Here is a 14,305-nt window from a genome sequence, read left to right as displayed (position 1 = left end):
AGGGCTCTCAGGGCTGCAGGGGGCTGAGCTTTGGGGCTATTTGGAGTGGTTTGGAGCCAGCTTCTGGCCTGGGATCATCTCCACGGCACCGGGGTTTCCTGTGGGAATGTCTCATGGGGCTGCCTGGGCCTAAAGGGAGCAGCTGGCTCAGCCTCCGCTGTCAGAGGCTCCTCGTTGGAGAGAAAAGCTTTTCCTGACCATTCTGCTTTCCGTGGCCAGGAGGGGTTTGTGGATGGCCAAGGCTGCCACTGTGGGTCAGGCCTTTGGGAAGTGCTTGGGATGAGCTCTTCTCATCCATCCACAGGAGTGGGATGGAAAGCCATCTTCCTTTCCTAACTGTGCTGGCAGGAACAAACCTCTCTGTGCTTGAACCACAGCCCACTGAAGGTGGCCATGGTGTCCCTGTGGCTGCCCTGGGCTTTGGGCTGAGCTTTGGCAGAGATTTTGCCTTGGGCTGGAGCTCTGTCTCCTGCTGAAGACGGGAGGCCTGGGCTGGGCTGGAACAGAGGAGCACAAATCCGCAGATCCAGTGCTCACATCTGCCCCTGGCAGGGTGAAAGCAGCTTTCAGTCTTATTGTTTGTAGGGGAAAAGTGCCTGGAGTTTCTTTCCTGTTATTTCTCTTTTCCGAGGTGTTTATTGCTAAGAATAAACTGCTGCTTCACCTCCTGCCCGCCCTCTGAGCTGCTTGGGGCCAGCATTTTAGACTTCAGCTGGAGCTGCACAGAGTCAGTGACCTCGTTTTCCAGAGACCTTGCTCGAAGGAGCAGGAACTGGATTTTGCCTTCATTTACCCCTTAAGGAGCTGGCCCAGGAGGGAAAGGCCCCTGCGAGCAGGTCCTTGCTGGGGAGTCACACCACAGGGAGGCCTGAGTGGGAATCAGCCATGCTGGCATCATGCTGGGATAGTTTTCCTCTTGGAAATAACAAGTGGAGCAAGCCACAGCTGAGCCAAGATGATTTTTGGTTTATTCCATGCGCTGTTCACTTGTAACAGATCTCTGGAGCAGGTCTTGCCCTGCTCCTCATCCTCAGCCTGTCCCACAGCTCCTGCAGCAGTCTGGCTGCTAAAATCCATCCAAAGCAAAGAAATGAAAAGCTGGGGGGGAGGTTTGGGAGAGCCTTCCCCTTCTCCTTTGCTCCTGCACACAAACTCTGCCTGTTTCGGGTCCTGCCCAGCCTCACTGCTGTGGGGTGGGACTGACAGTCCTGAGGGCCCACAGAGCACATGGAGAGAGCTCCTGGGGACACCAAAACAGAGATTTCCAGGGAAAATCAGCTTGAGAGCACTGGGACACCCTGAAAATCGCATCAAGGCCTCTGAGGGCACTGGAAAAGAAACAGAGAGGCTCCAGGGGTATCCAAACCCTCCTGAGGGGCACAGTTGCAGCAGGACAAACAGAGCAGGGCTGGTTTCCCTCCTGTCTCTCCCTCTTGTCTCTCCTCTTCCCTTTCCATCCAGGGAACACAAAAGCAAACCAAGAGCTGAAGGAACCAGAGGGAACCAGAGGGATTCAGAGCACTGAAAAGCAGATGGAGGGATTTGAGGGGCCCCGGTGGCGCCAAAATCCATATGGAAGCATGTGGGGGTTCACCAGGAAAGAGCAGAAGCCTCTGGGGGCACGGGAGGGGCACCAAACCCAAATTAATTCAATATGTGAGAGACCTGGTGGGGTTTTGTCAGCCTGAGTCCTGTATCTGTCCTTTCTCCTCCATGTGCTGGCATCCAGGTTTCAGATGGATTTCACGGTGCGTGAGCATCCCGGGAGAATTTCCTGCTTGTGGGAGAGAAACGTTCCCATTTCCACCCGGATCTTACAATGCCTTGTCAGTGACAAAACATTCCCAAATCCTCTCATTTATCAAATGGCCAATCCTGTTAACAGCTTAAGAAACATAATTACCTGCAATCTCTTCTGCTATTCATTTTCTGCCTGTACTTCCCTCTCCCTGGCAGCTTCCCAGGAGCCAGGCAGGAGCTGCAGCCTCAGCACTGCAATTCCCTCTGCAGTGGGAATCATGGTGCTCCCAGGGGTTTTGCCTCCCTGTTTGGAGCAGCAGGAAGCAGGTGAGTGGGGAAGGCACCAGTTGTGTGCAGCTTTCCAGGCACTGGAAGTGCTGATCCCTCTGGATGGTGGGAACATCATTGACCAGGATCTGCTTTTTCAGGGTGGAAGAAATCCCAGCCAGATTTCATGGAATCACAGGATGGTTTGGGTTGGAAGGGACATTAAAGATGATTCCCACGGGCAGGGACACCTTCCCCTATCCCAGGTTGCTCCAAGCTCCCAGCCTGGCCTTGGGCATTTCCAGGGATCCAGGGGCAGCCACAGCTTCTCTGGGAAATCCATTTCAGGGCCTCACCTCCCTCACAGCAGGAATTCCTTCCCAGTACCTCATCTATCCTGCCCTTTGGCAGTGGGAAGCTGTTCCCCCTTGTCCTGGCACTCCAGGCCCTCTCCATCTTTTTTGGAAGCCCCCTATAGGAGCTGAAATGCTGCCACAAGGTCTCCCCCAAATCCTTCTCTTCTCCAGGCTGAATTCCCTTGCATTCTCTGATTTCCCTGTGTGCAGGTGGCTCTGGGAGAAGCAGCAGGAGAGGCTGGGGCAGGATTTGGGTGCTGGAAGGGGCTGTGGGAGCTTCAGCAGCAGCACAGCAGAACCTGAAACATCAGGGAACTGGTGAAAAGGGGGAAATCGGGATCAGCTGGAGGCAGCGCAAGCTCCTGGTTTGGGCACTGCTGAAAGGAGCTGATTTCCTCATTTCCTCATTTCCTCATTTCCTCATTTCCTCATTTCCTCATTTCCTGCTCCTGACTTCCCAATGCCTCGTTTGGCCCAGGTCTCAGGCAGGATTTGGAAGAGCAGCATTTGCAGCCTGCAGGTTTGCTGCCTTCCTAAAAGTTGGTTTTTCATGGAGCAGCTCGACCTGAGGAGAACCCTCCAGGACCACAACAGCTTCTCCCACAACCACAAAAGTCCCAGCTCTGTCCTTCCCATGCCTTTTGGGCCTTAAAATCTCGCACCATGCTGACATCCCTAAAACCCCAACACATCCTCACTGGCATTACCTGGCCAGGACAAGCCCTGTCTCCTCTCTGTGTTCAGAGCTGCCTTCAGCCAGGAAGGATTTTTCTGATTCCTGCTCCCCTCCTCTCTCGGCTACTTTGGATCCTGGGTGTTTTGGATAAATGATCCACATTCCTTCTGACACTTTCATATGTTATTTTTAAGCAGGTTTTCTTTTTTATGCTGCTTGCCAACAATTTCTCCTTGCAGTTCTTTGAGTTTTCTATTAAAACCCCCCATGAATAAACTGTGTACAAATCACAAGGTCTTTAAAAAAAAACAAAGTCAGGCGACATTTTAAGGGATTTGGGGCTTTTTGATCCTGAAATGCTGAATTCAAGCATATTTTGGTCACTATTATACAATAACCCTTTCTTAAGAACAATTTGAACCTCAAATACTGAGTGTGGCCAGAACTGCCTAAAAAACTGCTTTTCCTTTTGGAAATAGTTTAAGTCATGGCTCAAAATTCAGTCACTCACAGACCAAACATCACCCAGACCCAGACATTTTGGAAGGCTCTGGCCTACCTGCCTGGAGCAGGGAAAGGAGTGGGATAAGAAAGGATCCAAGTCTTGAGGAGGGATGGAACCAAGCTGGATTCTTGTGTTTAACAAGAGATCGTTTATATATAGGGAGATGAAGAACTGCAAGTGAATAAACTGCACCTAAAGAAAAAAAGGGAAAACTGCCCCAATAATGATAAAAAAAGTAGGACAGCTGTGCTTTTCTGACAGAACTTGCTATTTCTTTTATGACATTTATCTCAAATCATGCAAACCCTTCAGAGCAGCACTAATGCCCAGTGGAGTTCTCCAAGCTAAATGTTTCGTTGTCAGCGCAGGAAACAAAGATAATGGAATTTGAATGCTGGATGCAACAACAGGGGCTGCCTCTCCCTGTCCCACATGGGAATGATGGCTCCAAAGGGCCTCACCAGGACAGGCTGGAGAGCAGACACCTGATTTGTGAAGAAATGCCCAAGATCTCAGCTATTTCCCCCCATGATTTGTTTCTTCCTGGAAAGGAAAAAAAAAAACCCACCAACCCCCCCCCCCCCAAACAGTTGCATGAGGATGCCGTGATTTCAAAGCCAAGTTTGAGCACATTTCTGATTTGCAAATGGCATCTCAGCATTTTCATGAGCATAAAATGCTGCTGTGGTGCCGTGGTTAAATATTTCATTCCCGCTCCCTGAACAAACTTAAAATCTTATTAGGAGGCGTTTTGACATTAAAGTGAGCTTCTCTGTGGTGCCCAGCGCTGAGACATCTCCAGCTCCAAGTGCAGCTGCAGGAGCCCTCCCTGCCAGGGAATGATCAAAGGTGCCACCCCTGAGCCCCTGCTTGTCCCCACAACCTGCCCAGGAGGAAAAACACATCCTGAACATCCCCAGGGTTGGGGGAACAGCATGGAAAATCCACGGCAAACACATGGAAAACACACAGTGCTGTCAGAACCCTCCTGTGAAAAGGCTGGGCGAGTTCAGCAAACAGAAATGCTCTGCCTGGGTTCAAATTGTGCTGCAGCAAAACCTCAGCCAGCTGCTCCATTTGTTGTGCGGCCTTGGGAGAGGGAAATGCTGGGAAAAGGATTTGGGGGAACAGACGGACAAGGAAACATTCCCTGAGGGATTTTCCAAAGCTCCCTGCAATCCCCATGTGTGCTGCCCTCAGATTTGGGGGGTGGCTTCTGGCAACTCCCAGGATGTTCCTGGGACTGTGGGGTGGGGTGAGGTAATTCCCAGTGAAGTCCTGATGTGGGAGCAAGGAGCTGCTGTTCCCCCCCCACCAGAGGCTGGAGCACATCTCCCATGGGAGCTGCTGGCTCTGCTCTTCCCAGGGTGGGTGTTTAACCCCCAAACAGCCATCGCTGCCCTGCTGGTGGGAGGAGGATGTGGGAACTGCTCCACCACGTGCCGCTGTTGGAGCTGGAATGGGGATGTTGACCAGGGCTCCCAGTTTCCCGTGTTTATTCCATTGCTCCCCATGGTTCTGTGCCACGCTGGTTCTGCTGGGGCTGAGGTCCCCAATGCCACCGTGGTGGCAGCGCTCCTGGAGTATCTGAGGACCCATTTTGGGACTCTGAGCATCCCAACTCCACTCCCCATCCCCCCTGGATGTTCCTTCTGGTGCCTCTGTGTCCTTGGCACACCCTGGTCCATGGGGTGGGCGCAGGGCTGAGCCTGCAGAGCTGAAGTCGTGGCCATGGGTGTCCCAGAGCAGGATGTGCTGCAGGACAGGTCACAGGAGGGGACAGGGGTGCTTTGCTGCTCCTGCACTTGGCTCACACAACCCCAGGAGTGCTCCAGGCTGGGGCAGAGGGGCTGGAGGGGAAATGATTGCTGGGTATGGGTGAGGCCCCTCGAGGGCTGCGTCCAGTTCTGGGCACCTCACAAGAAGACCCTGAGGGGCTGGAGCGTGTCCAGGGCAGGGAACGGAGCTGGGAAGGGGCTGGAGCCCCAGGAGAGGCTGAGGGAGCTGGGAAAGGGGCTCAGGCTGGAGCAAAGGAGGCTCAGGGGGGACCTTGTGGCTCTGCACAAGTCCCTGACAGGAGGGGGCAGCCGGGGGGGTCGGGCTCTGCTCGCAGGGAACAGGGACAGGAGGAGAGGGAACGGCCTCAGGCTGGGCCAGGGCAGGCTCAGGGTGGACAGCAGCAGGAATTTCCCCATGGAAAGGGTGCTCAGGCCTTGGCAGGGGCTGCCCAGGGAGCTTTGGAGTGCCCATCCCTGGAGGTGTCCAAGGAAGGGCTGAAGGTGGCACTCGGTGCTCTGGGCTGGGGACAAGGTGGGCATCGGGCACAGCTTGGACTCGATGGGCTGGGAGGGCTTTTCCAGCCTCAACGATCCCAAAATTCTCCCTTTAGGGCTCCACCCAGCCCCCAGGCAGCCTCACAGAGGCTCTGGAAGCACCAGCGTGTCACTGAGCAGATTAACCAGCTCTTGCTGCGGGTGAGCGAGGCTCCATCCTCACACAGGGAGGGGACGAGCAAGGGGAAATCAGGGCTTATGTTTGCCACTGATAAATGCATTAATCTTTCGAGCAGAATTTCAACTACAACCCTTTTCCAGGCACCTCAGCGCTCCCTTATTTTGCAGGCCTTGTAAGGGAATGTGATTTTGCCTTTTAACTGGAGTGTATCTTATGCTAAGCAGCGAGATTAAGCGGAGGGATCCAAAAGAAGTTGCTGAATGGCAGAATTGCCTTTATAAATAACATTAATAATTTATCCGATCCAGGGGTTTTTTGGGTAAATGAAATACCTGCCTCTGTATAAAGCCCACTGAATAGGTACACATCTCTGCTTTTATGAGGCTGGGATTAAAGAAGGGAAATGCTAAGGGGCTTATCTTCGCTTCAGTTTGCAGCCCTTCCGGCTAATGGCAAACTCATTTAAGGAGCTGCTGTGTTTGTGCCAGCTCTGGCTTTGTTCTCGGCGCTGGAGCTTGGCTGCATTTCCCACCACGGCGCTGGGGAGAGCTGAGAGGAAGCACTTTGCTTTCCTGACCTCAGATTACCAGACAAAAGCCAGCAAGAATCGTTTTCCTCCAGGTTCTGTGCTGCTTAAAGCATCTGCCGGGCCAGGACCTCCCGTGTGGGGGAGGCTGGGGCTGGATGAGCCCAAGGAGCTTCTGTCGAACGTGTGCTGGGATGCCCTGAGTCCTGCTGCACCAACGGGCGTGAAACGGCAACGTTCACCCTCCCCAAAGTCCACGAGCTGTCACTTCCCAGCTTTTCTTTCATGCCTGGTGAAAATCAATCCTTTCAGAGTTCACTGAAGGTGAAGGCGACGTTTGCTTTCCATTCAGGGCTGAGCTGTCTTCGGCAGCGAACCTCTCGGAAGGGAGAATAGCAAAAATCAGCAGAAAAAACCCCTCTGAATAATTCCAACTAGGCAAGGGAAAAGCAATTTGCTCCCAGTTATTCCTCAGACAAAAGTATGAATATAAAAAATCATCAGCTATTTACCCTGCCTGGACTGTTTGCATGAGGTTTGTGCCATTCCAGCTTTGCTTCACCGACCCTCAAAGACCTCATCACCGGATCCTCGAGCCATTTAAAGAAATCAGGGGGCTTGGGGGATTATTTTTTTTTTCCCCCATCAGCAAGGCCCAAAAGCAGAGGAAACAAAAGAGGTTCTAAATCTGACCCAAGCTGCTGCTTGTGTGTGCACTGACCTGGATCAGGCCCTGACCGACTCTACGGGCAAGGAGATTTTACCCAAAATTATGTTACAAGCTCTGTGCTCTGCATTCAGAGAGCGAGGCTGTGGCACAGGCAGGTGGGAATTTACAATCTGCTTTAGCAAAACCTGAGATTGTCTTTAGCTGGGTGTTTGAAGGCAGTTTTGTGTCACCCACATCTGCTGCTGCCCAGGCAGGCCCGCAATCCCCAGAGCTGTGCTGCCGCAGCGAGGAAAGGAAGCAGAAAGGGAGATGAAGACCTCCTAAGCTTTTATCAAACCCCTCCAAAAAGTCAGGAGATTTGGGGATTATGCCGTGTAATTACATTACCTGCAGAAAAAAGTTGCCTGAGAATTTCCTGTCTTGTGCTGCCAGCGCTTTTCAGCCATTAGTAACACACAACTTCCCATTGTCTTTTCCAGAGGCACAGATGGGCTAATTTTCAGCTACCTGATAATTACACACTGTTTGAAACTATATCAAAAGCTTCCACTCCTGCCATCCTGCAGCAGCCACTCCTGCAGCTCCCAAAGCCCCTGGCTGGGGCATGCAGGAGTCCCCATCCCTCAGTCCATCTGTCCATCCCGGGGTGGAGCAGAAGAGCCTCCACGCTCCCACTCAGCCTTCCCAGGCTGTTTTTGTAGGGATTTGCACCTTTTCCAAACGGGTTGGAGTCACTGAAGCACCACCAAAAGCATCTGCCCGGCTCCATGCCAGCATTATCCCGGGTTAATATGGGATAGAGCTGCATCAAGGTGGTTCTACTGAAACGCTCGTGGGGATGCTGCTGGTGTGGGGAAATGAAGGATAAACCAGCACAAGAAGCTAAAAATCAGCATAACAAGGGTTTAGTCTCAGTTTTCCTGGGCAAAGCTGGGGATCACCAGGCTGGAGAAAGGCAGGATGGACAGGAAGGGTGATGGCCCCTCCTCTCGAGCCAAGGTGGGGGCTGGAGAGCCTCCCTGTCCCCTGATCCCCCCTCTTCAGGAGTGGTTTCTCTGCCAGCTGGGCTCTGATTGGATTTAGAGGGTGTTTTTTCAGTGGGAAAATGCAAAAGTCCTCCCCACTCGTGTGTTTTCTGCTCCCCATCATCAGGTCCTCCTGTTCCCTTATCAAAGAAGGAAATTAAATTGGGTTGACATGACTGGCTCTTGACAAACCCATGTTCTTTGATTTTATTCATCCTTTTACAAGTTGCTCATTTAAGCCTTTCCTCCAGCCTCTTTCAGGGAATTTAGATTAAGATGATTATTCAGGTTTTTTTCTAACCTTTTTTTTTAATATTAAGTCTCCTCTTCAAAGAGAGGTGCTTCTCTCATCTCCAGGGACCTCTGCACCTTCATCAAGTTTGAAGATAACCACCAAGGGTTCGATGTTCCGGGTGCCTCTCATTTTGAATACATTTGACACATCCAAATGGCTCCAAACTCCTTCCCTTCCTCTGGCCTTCCCCACAGTTCCCTTCAAAGCTGTTTCATTCGGTTTCATCCACAATTAACCTTTGGATAAAGACTGAAGCAATGGAGATGGGACAAATCCCTGCTTGGAACGCTCGGTCCATTCTCCCTCCCCAGGCATTCAGGGCCCTCCACATCTTCCTGTTCTCATTTTACATCTGATTTATCTGCAGGCCCTTCTGGTTGCCTCCAAAACCTTGTGAGCAGCTCCCACTGTGTGTGAACCCGTATTATCCTTCTTTTCCCCCAGGAATGTGCCTGTTCCCACTCTCCACACGATTCTTCCCAGCTTCCAGGCCCCGCTGCCGCTGTAATGCCATCTAATTATGCTCCTTATCAGCTTTCCCGGGAAGCAGTTTGTTGTTGTGCACCATCTTTGGCGTCTTCTGGGAGCTGCCAGTTCTCCTGCCTTTGCTGATTGCACATTCCCATCCAGGAGAGCTCCTCCAGCACAGCCCTGATGGCTGTCAGCTGCTCATTATTTTGTTATTTCTATCAGCCCGCCTCGCTGTGCCGCTGGGAAGGGACGCTCAGGTGATCCAAAGCTTCTCCTATTCCCCAATCTCTTGGGATGCCAGTTAAGGGCTGGCCTGATAACGCTGCAGAGCTGAAGGGAGGGGGTGGCTGAAAGCTCCTGCAATCCTCCCGGCGGTGACCCGGGGTTGGGACTGAGCGCAGAGGGAGTTCCCTGGGGGAAAGGGATCCAGAGCTGGACAATTTACCCGTGTTGGATCGCGTGTGGGAAGTGGGGCTCTGGCATCTCCTGTTGTTCTGCATGCACATGGAGATGGGCTGGGAAAGCAGCTCTGCCCATGCCTTGGCTCTTCAGGACCTTCAGGACCTCGGCTCAGGAGGACCAAGGTGTCCCCACCTCCTTGTCCCTGTTTTTGGGGTCCCTGCCTCACACTCCTGAGGTTCCCGTGCTGGCACAAACATCTTTTTGTGTCTCCTGCGGCCACGTGGAGTCAAGAGCTGCTGGAAAGGCGTCTCCCAGAGGGAGGAATTCCAGCTGCCCTCGGGGATGTTCCACGCTCGGCTCCCGGCTGTTTCCCGGCGCGATTTAGTCTCAGGTTTAACAAACGCTCTCGCTCGCCTGGAGTAATGAAGCAGCGAGATAAAAGACAGGGCCACGGAAGGTTGTTAAAGAATTACTTGCAAATTAACGTGAGGACAAAGTGTGTGAGTTAATATCGTCTAAAGACCCTTGAAAGCGGCGCTGGCGTGTGCACCCTCCAAGCACCGACATTCCCAGGCACAACTACACTGGTAAACTGAGCCCAGGGGGCTCGATTAACAGGAAATTTTCAGAATGCCAATTAGAGCAAAGTTTACCGAACAAATTGTTTGCACTTGTACCCTAGAACCATCATGAATTTTAATTCTGCATGGATTTATGTGGCTGAAACAATAATTAAAGATACATGAACGCCTCCCGTTCAGGAGAATCCCCCAGGGCTGCGCTGGAGTTTTGGGTGGGGAAGGGGGTGAGGAGCCTGTTTGGGCAGGAGCTGCTCTCTCCTGGGGGGACTTGGGGTGGAGAAGGCTTTTCCCTGTGGAAATGAGCAGGTTTCCAAGTACTGAGCTCCCGGATTTGTGCTGCGTTTTGTCCTTGATTTCTTTTTTCTCTCTCTTTTCCTTCTTCATTTCTGTAATCTGACAAAGAATGATGCACGGGATGTTCTCCCAATAAACAGTAGCTTCTCTTTTCCTGCATCCCACTTTTGGAGGCTGTGGGATGTTAAATCAACTCCTTGGCTACCCCAAAACTGGAGTCTTGCCCCTCCCTGCAGCCTGGGAGGGTACATGGGAATCCTTTTTCTCCTTGTCCCTGTTCCTGCTCAGCCAGTCCGGGGTTTGGATGTGGGGGAAAGGTGGATGGGGATGGATCCCTTTTCCCTTCATCCCTGTTTCTGCTGAGGCACTTCCAGGTTTGGATGTGGGGGAGAAGCACATGGGGATCCCTTTTCTCCTTGTTCCTGCTCAGCCAGTCCCAGGTTTGGATGTGGGGGAAAGGTGGATGGGGATGGATCCCTTTTCTCCTTGTCCCTGCTGCTGCTCAGCCAGTCCCGGGTTTGGATGTGGGGGAAAGGTGGATGGGGATGGATCCCTTTTCTCCTTGTCCCTGCTGCTGCTCAGCCAGTTCCCAGTTTGGATGTAGGGGAAAGGTACCTGGGGATGGATCCCTCTTCTCCCTTCTCTCCTTATTTCCACTCAGCCATTCCCAGGTTTTGGTGTGGGGGAAAGGCCTGGAATCCCCAGGGAGCAGTTTTTCCCCCGGGAGGAGTCAGAGCCAGCGGTGTGATGTAAATGTATGTCTTCATTTGAATTCCTCTCCCCCTCTCCTGGTTGCTGGTAAATAAGTTACACATATTTTTAGACGAAGTTATTTTCTGTCACTGCACTTTTAAATGTCAAGCTCCTGGAGAGGAGTCTTCAAGAGAGTTTAAGGTCAGCCAGGCTTTAAGGAAGAAATACAGGTAGGGAAGAGCAGCAGTGGTTGGGCTTTGGTCCAACCTAAGCCTGGCTGTGGTTTAAATGGGGGGAAGCAGGAGCATCCCACACAGCGGTGCCAGCCAGGGGCATGGCTCTCCCTGTCCCTCAGCTATGGAAAAATGGAAAAGTTTGAACAAAAAATGTTGGATGAAAATTCTGTGTTGTGTTGGTTGAGGAGCACTGATGAATAATTCATCCCCCCAAAGGTCAGCTTACAAATGATTAATTAACCTGAAGAGAAGTTGTCCTCATTGGCAACATCCGCTGTCCTGAACAGCTTCATCATGTCTGCATGGGATGTTTAAACACAATTATTTGGGAAAAGGATCGAGGAACCTCAGAGCAAACAGAGAGGGGCCAGCAGCAGGCGTGGGGGGCACGGCGGCTCCTCAGGCTTTGCTAGGCCACTGTGGGGTAAAGCAGGCTCAGGCACTGCTGGACCTGCTGAGATAGGGCTGGGAAGGAGCTGACACTGCACAGAGAACAGTTCAGCATTTGTTTTCCTGCCTTGACGTGGGAGTGTGGCTCTCCTGCCGGGAGCGCTGCTCCCGCATCTCCCGCTGGGCCTAATGGCTGTGGGGACAGGGGCAGGGCAGGCAGGCCTGGCGTCCCAGGGCTCGCTGTGTTTGTTAGCAGCCATTGCTCGTGTGCATTTAGTAACAAAGTGCTCCTTAAAAGCTCTTCCAGTGTCTGGAGTCACTCCCAGCTCATCCCTGGAGCGTCTCTGCCGGAGCTGCCTCACCCTCAGCCAGGCGCTGAGGAACTGCTGGGGACCCCCTCAACGCCTCTGCCACCTGATTCAGGCTCCAGAAGAGTCCCCAGCTCTTGCCAGGGTCACTTCTGATGCTGATATTGATTTTTTAAAAATTAATGGATGTGTTTTACTTTGGCAGAGGCAGTGGCTGAAGGCTGGGCCCCCCTCAGTACCTCTCCCAGGACAAATGTGTGGAAATATTTTCACATAAGAAAGTTGCTGTTCCTCCAGCTCCTTCTTCTTCCTTCCCCTCCCAAAATCAGCAGGATACCGGGCTCTTCTTGCACTAAGAACAATCTGCCCCTCTCCCTGACATGGCTCCTACATTGCACAAATTAAGTTGATTTATTCTTACCTTTTTTAATCCATAAAGTGGCAAAAGCAGCACATTCACACCTGAGTGCTTCCTGTCCTGGAGTGGGGAAGGCTTCCCAAATGTTTCAGCTCATCGCCACCATTTCCAGGAACAGAGAGATCCCAGAAAGCACAGAAGGAGTCTGGGGGAAAACACAACAGAATTTCCCATTGGGAGCAGTTGGGTTTAACTTTGTCAAGCAGGGCTGGACACCAGAAGGGGAGTCTGAAGTGCTGCTGGGTGCGGAGCCTGAACTGGTGACCCATACTGGTCATACTGGTCACTGAACTGGGCATCTGGGGTTCAAACTGAAAGGGAAGATTAGGTTGGATATGTGGGAGGAATCGCTGGCTGGGAGGGTGGGCAGGCCCTGGCACAGGGTGCCCAGAGCAGCTGGGGCTGCCCCTGGATCCCTGGCAGTGCCCAAGGCCAGGCTGGACATTGGGGCTTGGAGCAGCCTGGGACAGTGGGAGGTGTCCCTGCCATGGCAGGGGTGGGATGGGATGATTTTAAAGGTCCCTTCCAATCCAAACCTTTCTGGGATTCCCTGATTCTGCACAATTGTCTGTGGGCCTGAGTGCTGATGGAGCCTCTGGATTCAACCCAGAAACGCTGGAGTGCCCATGCACAGCTTGATGTCACCCCTCAGCTGCTGAACCACCAAGTTTTTCCCACCTGTCTGCTCCCCTCCCATGTCTCCTGGCTGCCAATCCACACAAAACCCCTCCCAAAGTGCTGGAATTGGGAGCAGTGGGGTCATGGGGATCATCCAAGTGACATCGGAGTTGCAGCAGCCACTGTGTCAGCTCTGCCTGGTGCTTCTGCAGCTCAGGCATCTCCTGGAGCTCCAGCTTTAATCCCCATATTTCTGCATTTGTAGGGGTTTTTTTTTAGAAGCGTGAAAATGATTTACAACATTTCACGTTGCATTTTTTTTAATCCCTCAAAATGAAAACAAATCTTTTCCCGACTTCGCCCGATTTCAAGGCCTCGCTTTTGTTCAGCTCTCGCCGAAAAAAAATATGGGTGGGAGAAACTCCTAAAATCCCCAACCACTGGAAAGAAAATTGGGATTTTTCCAAGTTAAGTACTCTGACAGAGCAAACGTGCATGTTTAATTTGAAAATGTTGATTCCAAATGGATTTTTGTTTAAAAAAAGCTTTCCTCAAGCAAGTCAATATTTGTAATCAAATTGAAATTTCCTCTGGGAATTATTTATTTTTATGAGGTCTAATTTTTGCATGGAAAAATTCTACGCAGGAAGGGTTTAAGGCACTTTAAAGCTGCTTTAGGAATCTGGGAGATGGGAGGGGGCTGGGAAATCCCACTCAGGCTGACCCCACTTGCCTTTGATGAGGGTGAGCTGATGAAAGAGTTTAAAGTGACTCTTTCTTCTTTGAAGAGGGAAAGGAGTGAGCAGGAAGAAAGGGGAGGAATTGGAAGGGAGGAGACATCCAACACCAGTTCCCTCCCGCTCCCCTCCTTTATATTCCTTGGAAATTGAGAATAAAAAATCCACGTGGCCTGGGATTCCCCTTGGAAGCGCTGGACATCAAAGTGAGGGACCTGAGCTGGGCTTGTGGGGTTCCTCCATGGCCAGAGGGGACAAGGGGCACTTTGGGGAGGTGTGGAGCTCCCCTGCCCCCCTGCCCCCCTACATGTCCCTGTCCACCACAGGTCCACATCCACCACAAGTCCGTGTCCACCACAGGTCCATGTCCATCATAGGTCCCTGTCCACCAAAAGTCCACGTGTACCACAAGTCTGTGTCCACCACAGGTTTCTGTCCACCACAGGTGTGTGTCCACCACTGTCCTTTATGGACACCACCAGTCTGTGTCCATAAAGGTCCATGTTTGCCAGAGGTCCACATCTGCCACAAGTCCCTGTCCACCACAGATCCACGTCCACCACAAGTCCCTGTCCACCACAGGTCCATGCCCACCACAGGTCCATGTCCACCACAGGTTTGTGTCCACCACAGATTCCTGTCC

This window comes from Coloeus monedula (genome assembly GCF_965178545.1).
Source record: "Coloeus monedula genome assembly, chromosome: 15".
NCBI lineage: Eukaryota > Metazoa > Chordata > Aves > Passeriformes > Corvidae > Coloeus > Coloeus monedula.
This window is presented reverse-complemented; position numbering follows the sequence as displayed.